The 12,074-nt window shown below is 41.7% G+C and overlaps 1 protein-coding gene across 1 annotated transcript in view; it reads left to right on the forward strand.

The window, feature by feature from the left end:
* Positions 1–12,074, forward strand: part of ldb3a (LIM domain binding 3a) — a 157,591-nt gene that overhangs the window by 21,810 nt on the left and 123,707 nt on the right. The gene's annotated exons all lie outside the window — the stretch shown is intronic.

Consider the following 12,074-nt stretch of genomic DNA (forward strand, 5'->3'; position numbering starts at 1 on the left):
TTCGATTTCAGTCGAGCTACGGCAGAAATTCGATTTTCTCTATGTGCATGTAAACGCACTGAGTGTGAGAAGGGAGCTGTGGTGCTTTATCCTTGTAGTATTTTGACAAAAGAGTTTCCCAGACATTTCATTACGTCAGACTTCAGGGAATTATGACAACTTATAGTCAAGCACTCTGTTCCCTTTAATTAAAACGACGTACTGCCACTCACAGAGTGGATTTGCCCATCAAGAACTGTTGATTCAAATCATTAATGGTGTTTTCCAATTACTTTTCCTGTTTGTTAATTTTTCCGGCTGAACCTTTTCATCAATTTCTATCATTTGGCATTCATAACAACCTGGTTTTGGAAATAAGACTGTTTTGTGGCCAAGGGTGGTATAAAAAAAAACCCCAGATGGCTCTTAGGAAGCATTAGATTGCAGCTCTTATAATCGAAAGCAGCAGATGACAGATATAAATAATACTCTGTGAAGTTTAGATGAAAAAAAAAACCTACTGAAGGAGGCCAGACGGGTTTGGTATACAGCAATGTCATTCAGAAGGCATTCAGGATGAAAATGAGAGACCATATAAGATACCGAGATGCAGGGCCTCATTTATCAAGCTGTGTATGAGCAAGTTTATTTGTGAATTGGACAAAGGAGCATTTAAACAAGAAATCCATAAAAAAATCTATTTAATTTGGAAAATCATTCGTATCCGATGAAAGCTCCTGGGTTTGGTTAAATTTACATATATGGACACTCACTAAAGTGAATCTTGTTTTATTGGCTTCAAATTGTATAACTGGTAGGAGTGAAGCAGTTTTATATATAGATTACACTCACAAGTTTAAATCCCCTATTTATTTATTTCATCTGCACACATGAAATTAATGAAAATTTACTCAACTCAGTTCTGTCATGTTAAAGTGCATATCACGGGTAAATTCAGGAGCGAGATAAATGTAATTCTCCTATTTTATATTAAACTTTGGTCAAATATCTGTCGCATTTTGCATTTTGTGCAATTTTTTTACCTTGCGCAATACCAGAAAAATTCAGTTGAAATCAAGCCATTTGAGGCGAATTGGTCCGCCTCTGAAAAAACTTGCCATTTGGATTTCCCGGGAAACATTGATTTTCGTGGCGTCGCGTGCGGGACGCCTCCCTCTGAATCCTACGTCAGCGCTGGTTTGTTTATGAGAAAACGACCTGGTGGTTTTCTGCAAATTTCTTCAACGTCATCACGTAATTATTAAAATGGTTAACAGATGTATCGTAGGAGGGTGTAGCAACACCATTCTTGATGGGATTAGTACTCATCGTTTTCCAAAAGACCGGACAATGAGAGAGAAATGGGAGCGCTTGGTCTACACAGGCTGTGCACTGAAACCGTGCAAAGCTTGCGCAGCCTGCTGGCGCTTCCGCAGGTAACATCACGAATCTGGCTCCAGACTCCATTGGGATTTTTCCAGACGCGTTTTATTATTTTATTTTTTTCTGCTGTAGACAGATGGCCTTGTGCAAAATTACCCTTCTAGATGAGTGTGTAAAGGGACATACTTTCATATAAAAAAAAAATGAAATTAGTCCAGAATATGCACTTTAATGACTTCGTTAAAACAAATCCATAAATTAAGACAAATAATCATTCCATTAGGACAAAAGTAATGGCACCTTATATAAGGAGGGATAGTCAGGGTTTGCCTGTGGTAGGAAATGCACTGCAGTAACTGAGCTGCATTACTTGAGGATTTAGCAAATGGCACACTTAAGAAGCACTCTTTCACCATTTAGTCATGATTTTGGCAACTTTTACAGAGTTTTGCAGGCTTCATTACATGTAAAATGTAAATCAGCTGTGTTGTGGTCACACTTGATAATTTATGTACTGATGTTTATCAGCATGTGTATATGAGTACAAAGAAAATCAGTGTAGTTGAATCTTTTTAGTTTGTTTTGGCCTTTGAAAACACACCTTTATTAACTAACGATGCCCAAAGTTTGGAAAGAAACTGACGACAGTGCAATAATTTTAACAGATTAGCCAGCTTACTGTATGTGTCATTTCTAAAACCTCGTGTTTTTGTATAACCCTTTTGTAATTCCTGTATTTCACTGATTTTGTGGTTTATAAATATAGAGGATATTACACGGTTGTGCAAAGATATGAAGTTTATCTTTGAGTGGTGATATATATATATGAGACAAGTGAGCGAAGTGATGTATTTTTCAGCACAAGGAGATAAACTTCATATCTTCACACAACCATGTCACATCACACACACATCACATTATCTCTAGCCGCTTTATCCTTCTACAGGGTCGCAGGCAAGCTGGAGCCTATCCCAGCTGACTACGGGCGAAAGGCGGGGTACACCCTGGACAAGTCGCCAGGTCATCACAGGGCTGACACCACACAACCATGTAATGTTCTTTATATTATATGGACACACAAAAAAATACGCAAGTTAATCAAAATAATTTAAATTTTGAACCGGTTCACCATTTTGACAATGCGCATCAAGTCAGTGGGAGAACAGTGGGAGTGACGTCATCGGAGTGAAATATCGGGAATTATACATACAGGACACTTTTGTTCAATGGAATAAAAACATGTATTCTATTCCCTTCTAGTAGGTTTCATTCATTTGGTTTGATAGCATGCAATATTGTGCTCATATCGCTTATCCTACGTGTATTACGTCACTCTACCCAATGGAGAATGAGCGTTGAATATGGTTTACGATATTGCATGGTTGTCAAGACAATATGACGTCACACATCAGAGATGTTGGGAATATTCATTGAGTTTTCTGCTGCGCATGCACAGAAGCATTCCTTTGTTCGCTGGGAATGAGAGAGACACGTTGAACATGTGAAAGGCTACCAAAACTTCATTAGATATTCTTCACGCATATTTACAAGAGAAAAACATACCAACAGACATTGAAAAACTGGAAAAGAGTGTCTCTGTATAATAATAATAATGACAATATTGGCTGGCTTTTTTTCATGGTATATCAGATACATTCCATTCAGCTAGCATGATATCGGACGAGTTGAAGATGAGTTAGCTGAATGGAATATATCTGATATACTACTCAACACCAGCCAATAGTATTTAAATACGTCACTCAGATCCGCGATGTATTTCATATGAAAAATGCGAGTTTTTCAACATGAGAAGATAAACTTCATATCTTCAAGCCAACATGTGATTTTTTTTCTTTTATTATATAGACGGATTCACAAACAAAAAGTACACAAATTTATCAAAATAATTGATCAATTTCCTCATGAGTGACATATAGAGATTTATGTCGCGGTTTTGGTTCTCCATGTCCCGGATGCAGTTTGTATGAAAAGTACGAGTGGCAGATTTCCCAGTAAAACACTTGTGCCCATATAATATACTGATTATATGTTTGGGTGAAAAGGTAAGATTATACAGGGTTGTGGGCTTTTTTTTTTTAAATAAAACGAACAAACTCTGGACACTTGAGAAATTTAAGAATCGAGTTTATTCCTGGCTGACCTAATTTCAAGTCACTATGTTAAAAAACGTCCCCCCCCCCCCCCCCCCCAAAAAAAAAAAAGTTGCTTAAATTCTTTTGAATCCCACACTAGTTTTTAGTCTCTTGTAAAAATGGTGTAAACTGGCTCTGTAATTACACTGTAACTGTACAACCGTGATCTTAAACTGGACTCTAGCCAGTGTTCACCTGGTCACTAGTGATCATGACTGGACATATTATACAGTGTGGATCCAAAGCGTGCTTTAGTTCAGTGAACTGTAGGCTTTGTGTTTCCTGATATTTTGTAACAGAACCCCGTGACATTTCATCCAGTAGGACAGTGGCATCAGAACTGTATTCTCCTGTCATCAGGTAGTTGACTGAAATGTCAAACATCGCATTCACATTTTATGACTTACTACATCTGCAATGCTTTACTATCTATGGTCTGCAAAAGATTTACAATTATACATGAATAGAGGTGTGTATGTGTGTAAAACTGGGTTTTTAATTTCTTTATGGGGACTGTAATTGTTCTAGTTCTTTATATTGTCTTACTGTATGTCTGTCTCAGACCGGACCGTGGGTCACTAGAACTATATTAATAAATAATGTACACGGAGGCGAGGTAATTTCTTGTGCTCTCTTTAGTGGCTGCTCAACAACAACAAGCATGAGCAATCCTTGACAGCACCTGGAGTGCCGCAGGCTAACATAAGCCCTGTCCACACTAGGGATTTTGTACCAATACGAAACTACTTTCGTACCGCAACACCTGTCCACACTAGCATCTATACCGGTACTGTAGCGGTATAACTGTATCGGTACGAAACCCACAAATGTATGGGTTTCGTACCGGTACGGTATTGGTACTGTAGCGCTTCGCTGTAGTGTGGACAGATAAAGCGGCTCTGTATCGATACAAATATAATGCGCATGCGCAAAGTCACACACCTCAATCAATGTCTTCGCTGAATAAAATAGTGAAGAACGGAGATTCGTTTGTTTCTTTCTCAACTGCCTCGCGCGTTTTATACGATTCGACTGAATAAATGACCACCAGAAATACAGACTGTACACTGACAACAAAAAGCACACACACGTTGTTTCATCCGTACGGAAGCCGAGAGAGGCCCTTCATATAATCCTTTTTTTATTCACCTTGTTATCCCGAGATAACGACATAATTAATTCAGGATCTCGAGAAAACAACACAACTAATTTGAGATCTCGAGAAAACAAAACCATTATTTTGAGATCTTGAGAAAACAAAACAATTATTCCGTGATCTCGAGTAAACAGCTGAGAAATGGTTCATTCAGGTGCGCCAAGAGACTTGTGATATGCTGACTTTGGGGCTATTTCTCATTCTGTATAGACGCAACTTTGGTCATTAGAATGTCTGGAATAATCGATCACCTAATAAGGCAATATTTTGATCAGGGGTTGACACAGGGAGAGATTGCATTAAGGCTTTTAATAAGGGATCATTTCAAAATTAGTCCGCAGCACCTCCGCAGAAGACTGGCCCGGCTTCATCTCTACCGACGGAGATACAGTGATCCAGCTGAGATCATGAAATAATTGTTTTGTTTTCTTGAGATCTTGAAATAACGGATGCCATATATTCTCGGAAGGAAGTTACTCGGTAACCACGGAAACATTTCGTGCACGCGCATTTCAATTACCGTGAAAGAAAACCGCAAGCATTTCTCGCTAGTGTGGACAGATGCACTAAACTGTACCGGTATACTTTGTATTGATACAGTTATACCACTTTCGTACCGGTATAAGTGTGAACACAGCAATAGTCGAGCACCGAACGCTCGATCAGATACACCACAATAATGTTCCCATAATGTTGTGGGACATTTGCCTGGTCCTCATGAGGAAAAATGCAACTTTTATTTTAAAAAAAAAGCTGAACTAGCCAAAATATGTATAGCTAATGGTGTTTAGCATTATTTAATAGTATGTAGGATTATTTATCTACAGTAACACATAAATAATTGAAAATACCCTGCAAAGATGAAATTATAAGTGTGTGTGTGGGGGGGGGGGGGTAGGGTATGTGACGCATTGGCATGTATGACCTAATGGTTCAAGAAAATTTTTCCCTGGCACATACCATTCCACTAGCTTCTGAGCATTAAGATATTTTAAACAGGTATTAAACATGTAATGGTTATACACATGACATTTATTGGACTGATCTTGGGCTTCTAAAAAGAGATGAAGATCAAATTTTATGCATTCATACTTTCCTATAGGGAGACCTGGTGCTTTCTGAAGTCTAGATGACTGAATACGATATGAGTAGGTTTGCTTTTGTGATTACTGTATTAGGCTACATTCACAGAACCAGGCTGAAGTGAGATAAATCTGATTTTCTGACTTGGTGTGACACGCAACAGTTTTTGAGGACTGTGAGAACTATTTTCAAATCAGATCTGAGTCACTTTTCACTTTGGCATGTGGTCCTACGTCAGCGGTTTCCATGTGTGGCGATGGGACATGAATCAGAATTCTTGTGGCTTTTTTCCCCAAAGCAAACCAATATAGAGTACAATAAAATAGAGTACAGCAACAGAAGAAGAAGAGCAATTTTATTCATCCCACGTACACTTGTGAAATTCCTCTCTGCATTTAACCCATCTGAAGTGAATGCAGAGAACACACACATGCGAGCAATGAGCGCGCACACATACCCGGAGCAGTTGGGAGTTAGGTGCTTCGCTCCAGGGCACCTCAGCCTAAGGCCGTCCCTTGTTAACCTAACCGCATGTCTTTGGACCGTGGGGGAAACCGGAGCACCCGGAAGGAACCCACGCAGACACGGGGAGAACATGCAAACTCCACACAGAAAGGTCCCCGTCGGCCGCTGAGCTTTAACCCAGAACCTTCTTGCTGTAAGGCAACAATGCTCACCACTACACCACCGTGTCACCCAACGGTGGTGACTATATTAAGTGGAAGGATGCAGAACTGGTGATTTACTTGATATTTTGGAAATCGATTCGAGCCAAACTGCAGGGAACCTCTTGAAACTGAGAAGTGTTTACAGCAGTTGCCCAGAAAATTGATGTGTGCATGGAGGCATTTCAGGAAAAGGTGTTTGCAGTTTAGACCATTATGGGTCACTTGTGGTTACAGATATGAACTGTGTAGATAGGTAGATTGAAGTTACAATGAACTTTGTTTGGAATGAGAGAGTAGCCTTACTGGCATTGTGGGCTTCTTTTCTCTTCATTTATTGATGGTTTCATTGTATAGAATGCTTTGATCACACTTCTGGACCTATCCATGTACCTTTATCCTTCCCATGGGGGAAGCCATGGCCTAAAGCAGCCTTTCTCAACCGGGGTGCCGTCTGGCTTCGTTAGGGGTGCCGTCAAAAATTATATATTCTAACATTGAAATAAATAAAATGAATTAAAATTCCGGGGCGGCACGGTGGTGTAGTGGTTAGCGCTGTCGCCTCACAGCAAGAAGGTCCGGGTTCGAGCCCCGTGGCCGGCGAGGGCCTTTCTGTGCGGAGTTTGCACGTTCTCCCCGTGTCCGCGTGGGTTTCCTCCGGGTGCTCCGGTTTCCCCCACAGTCCAAAGACATGCAGGTTAGGTTAACTGGTGACTCTAAATTGACCGTAGGTGTGAGTGTGAATGGTTGTCTGTGTCTATGTGTCAGCCCTGTGATGACCTGGCGACTTGTCCAGGGTGTACCCCGCCTTTCGCCCGTAGTCAGCTGGGATAGGCTCCAGCTTGCCTGCGACCCTGTAGAATAGGATAAAGTGGCTAGAGATAATGAGATGAGATGAGATGAATTAAAATTCCAAAAAATGATAGTTACACTAATGCAGATCATCGCCGCCTCATGCATCATCAAAATTTGTCTCATGGCCCCCTTTCCCATGTCACAACGTCACTGCCGGGGTCAGCATATGGTCAGCGTGATTGCGTATATTTTATATGGGGGTGCCTTGAGAATTTGCATACTTCTGAAGGGTGCCGTGACTGAAAAAAGGTTGAGAAACGCTGGCCTAAAGGTTAAATAAGCAGCTCTGGGACCAAAAGGTCAACGGTTCAATTCCCTGGACCAGCAGGAATAGCTAAAGTGCCCTTGAGCAAGACATCTATCCCCCAGGCTGCGCTCCAGGCTGCTCTGGGTATGTTGTGCATCACTCTGGAAAAGAGCGTCTGCTAAATGTCTGTAATGTAATTTTTACCACAAACTAATGCATCAATTTCTTTACCCATTTGTTGGTTTCATTATCAGTCAGACAGTATTTTCATCAATGGATTTTTACCCTGCTACATAATGTTCAGGGGCAGCTCGCTTCAATGGGCTAGAAGGGCTAAGCCTACCCCCCCCCTTTATTTTTTTAGGTAAAAGAAATTCAATATAAGGTTTCATATTTTGGGCATCCACATCATCTCTGCGATTAACAAACGTATTGAGGATTATTTGCGATTATTTTAGAAACGGAGTGTAACAGCACCCGTAGTCATTTAAAAAAAAAAAACGCACAGAATGGTATGAAGCGAGACTGTGGGCTAACTGACATGAGCCCAGTGCTGTAGGCAGGGACACACTCTGCTGTAGGTTCATGCAGCCAATCAGCAGCAGTCGTGTCACGCCTAGTTTTGAGTTCCAATAGGCTAATGTATTCTAGCTCAGGGCTTTTCAAAGTGTGGGGCGCGCCTCCCCTAGGGGGCGCCAGAGTTCTTCAGGGGGGGCGCAACGTGAGGAAACATAAGCCAGAATAAGTTACTATTGCGGACATTTAGCGAACTTCAGCTAGCCTTTGCCAGAGACAAAATGGATCGATTTTTAGTACCTAAAGCTACAGTGAGTGAGGAGACAGAGTCTGGGCCAAGCAAAAAAACAGACCCTCCAGGATTTCGCGATGTTGCGATTTGCAAATTCAACCAATCCCTGCGAATTCAGGGCGGTGTTGCAATTATATCCAATCACCGCAACCTTCCCGCAAATTTGACCAATCGTTGGCGACGTCGACAAACTACCTTCCGCCTTACTTCCGTGTATAGACCTCTTGCAGTCACGTGACTGGAATGTAAACAGCCGCCATCTTGTCGGTAAAAAACACAGCTGAATACTGCTGCACTCGTGTACAAAATGGATCAATTTCAACCGACGGACTACACGGCTCATTTTTCTAATGAACAGATAACTAGATATATGTCTAAAATAAACGACCTACAGATTAGTGACCCTTATGGCTTACCGGACGTAGTTTTCACGACCGTGTCAGTGGATATTGAACTGCCAGAGGTGGAATACCCAGATGTGTATAATTACCTCATTAACTTTCCCTCGCTGTTCAGTGGTGAAGCACTGCGTGCTTATAAATCTCTGGACAGTTATCTTTACAGAAATTCAGGATTTGTCAGCCGCCCTCAGATGTGACATCTTGTAAACAAGAAAATAACAATCCTCATTGGACGGGTAAGTCACTTAAGTATTGAGACCCCGCTGGTCTCGCTATCTCGTCCGGAATGTTGTGCATGCCATGGAAATCGCTACAAACCGTCATTTTCTGCTGGAAACCCATGTCCAGTAAGTCCATACGGTTGTAGTGGATATTGAAGTCCGGTACAGACGAACAACACGCAAAAATACACACACAAACATAAAAAATGTGCACAGGTAGGGAGAGCTTGTAGTCTATCACTATTACTGTATATATGGTATACCTGATAGCAACAATCCATTTTGCACGCCTGTCAGGGTCCCGTGGCAGCCTACTGTCAAGTGTATGTGAGCATCATGGGTTTCCCACACTCGAAAGGGAAGGACTCGGACACAGGATTCCACTCGTCTTATGTTTTATTGATTTTCAGTGGAGCTGATGTTGTAGTAGAATTGTATATAGTAGGGTTTTCCAGAAGAAAAGGCAGAAGTAGAAGGCAGAAATATGGCGTTTGACCGACAAGGTGGCGTCTGTTTACAATCTGGATCGGATGTGACACCACATGCAAGTGCTCCATACGTTCAAGAGAAGCAGCATGCGCGCAGTGTTGCCAGATTGGGTGGTTTTAAGTGCATTTTGGCGGATTTTGAACATATTTTGGGCTGGAAAACATCAGCAGTATCTGGCAACACTGCATGTGCGAGTCAGTGTTTATGTAGGCTTAAATTCTGTTACTGAAAGTGTGTTATGTTTACAGTGAAGGACTGTGTGCACTTTACATTATTTTTTTACTTAATACAAGAAATTAATGGATGCCAACATTTTTGCCAAAATGGTATTTTATTTTCCATTGTTTAGGCAGCTTCAGCATCATACTGTGAGATTCTGTTCTTTTTTTTCTTCTATGAAGCCTGAGCCATTTATTTTATTAGTTTATAATTATTGTTTAATTTAGTCTTCAGGAGAGACTGCCTGCACACAGTACTAGTATTAATAATTTTTTTTTCTTACATGAAAGCTGAGGCATTTATATTATATTTTAAGGTAACTTCATGTTGTGCTTTGAGGTTCTCTGCACTTTAACTTTTGAACCAACAGGTGCATTTGGATAAGTAAAGCCTATTTTTCTGCATTTTTGTAGTCCTGGTAATCTTTTATATTGGTAAAGTTGTTTATAGGACCATTTCTCAGTGTCTTTTTGTTTTTTTAATCAATAGTTTTTCAGTAATAACTTAATATTTAACATATCACTCAATTTTAATCACAAAAAGAGAAAATCGCAACAGTTTCTCGCAACTTTCACTTCCTCCCGCAATGTAATCGCAACAAAAACCTAAAAAACACCGCAACTTTCATTGCAATTTTTTGGAACCCCCCCCCCCCCCCCCCCCGCAACATCAGACATTTTAGCCCGCAACAATCACAAAAAAGGCCCGCGGAATCCTGGGGGGACTGAAAAAAGAAGGAAGTATGACCACGATTATTTAAAGTTTGGATTTTCATGGACTGGATCTGAAGATGCTCCACTGCCACAGTGTGTTGTCTGCCAAGAGGTGCTAGCTAACGATGCTATGAGATGTTTAAAATGTGTAAAACAAAATGTTTAAAAAAAAGCACAGATGTTTAAAATGTGTAAAAAAAGATGTTTTAAAAAGCACAGATGTTTAAAATGTGTAAAAGAAAAAAATTAAAATGTGTACAACAACCATTTTTTTAAAGGTCCCATGGCATGAAATTTTCACTTTCTGAGGTTTTTTAACGTTAAAATGAGTTCCTCTGACCTTCTTAAGTCACCCCAGTGGCTAGAAATTTCATAATGTGTAAACCAAACTATGCCCAACATTTGAGAATCGCGCGTCAAAACGGCGCGTTGATAAACTCTTCCCTTTACTACGTCAGCAAGGGAGATGATCCCCACGCCCCCCCTCTGGATTCCCACCCACTGTATGGATTGCCCCGCCCAGTTGTAGTGAGGAGACCATAGAGGACACAACAACATGGCACCACCTAAGCGAGCAAAACATGGAAATTGCGCTGTACATGGATGTGACAACACAGAAAAGAGTCTGTTTTTACTGCCGACGGGAGAGCCCCTGAAGACGCAGTGGCTTAATTTTATTTACTTCAATAATACGCCGTCGAGTCTACCTAAGACGGTGTATGTTTGTCGGAAGCATTTTCCTGAGGAATGTTTCCACAACTTGGGACAGTACAGGGCAGGTTTTGCACATCAACTGTCACTGAAGCCTGGGTCCGTACCAAGCATCCCTGCCACATCAGCCACAAACACCGAACAAGTAAGTGTATAACTGTTAAGTCGTTTTGCCGTGTTTTAAAATCGGTGCATTTGCAATGGCTACATTAGCTGTGCAGCTAACCGCTTCCTGCAGTTAGCCAGGTACTCTGCGCTACCTCTGTTATAATAGCCAATCAAAACAGTTTTTACAAAGACACCCACATTCTTTTTTTTAAGTCACTCGTTCATTTTATTTGTTTGTTTGTTCAGTAAAAACCCAAACATTTGTTGAATTTATTTTATTTCCTCGCGTCGCACCTTAATGACGTCAGCGCGCGGTATTTTTCCCTGATTCTGGGCCGGGGTGTCGTGAGTGGCAGAGCAGCTCCATCGCTGCGATCCATTGAAAGTCAGCCCTAGATCCAATCTTTTGTTGGGAGCCGAGGTCGCGCGGGAGGCAGCGGTTCTCCCAGGGGCGAGTTGGGGGGAGGAAACGGCAAAGTCCCCACTCCTCCATGGTAAAACTGCTCAGTTTTACTATGGGCCTCAGGCTGAAAAAAACCCGACAAAGTCCCAGTTTTACCATGGGCTCGAGTTGTACCATTTTTTTAGACAGGGCGGACGGACCAGGGCATTCGCCCGCCTGGCCGTGCCCGACGAGGAGCGCTCTCGGCCGGCTTGGGAGACAGACGGCAGCCCCTCCCCCTCCCCCCATGGCACGCCCCCACCCTCTGCCCTTCCCCGCCTCCATGTTTCTCATTAGCAAAACGACGCACTGGGAAAAGGGCTGAAATGGGGCTTTCTTCCAGGAGGCTATATCTACATGCCGAGGGTTCATTTCGAGAAAGGCTGCGGATATAACATCCGGAAACCTCCACGATCCCGTTTAAAGCATCAACAAACCACC

This window comes from Neoarius graeffei, chromosome 7, assembly GCF_027579695.1.
Source record: "Neoarius graeffei isolate fNeoGra1 chromosome 7, fNeoGra1.pri, whole genome shotgun sequence".
NCBI classification, from domain to species: Eukaryota; Metazoa; Chordata; class Actinopteri; order Siluriformes; family Ariidae; genus Neoarius; species Neoarius graeffei.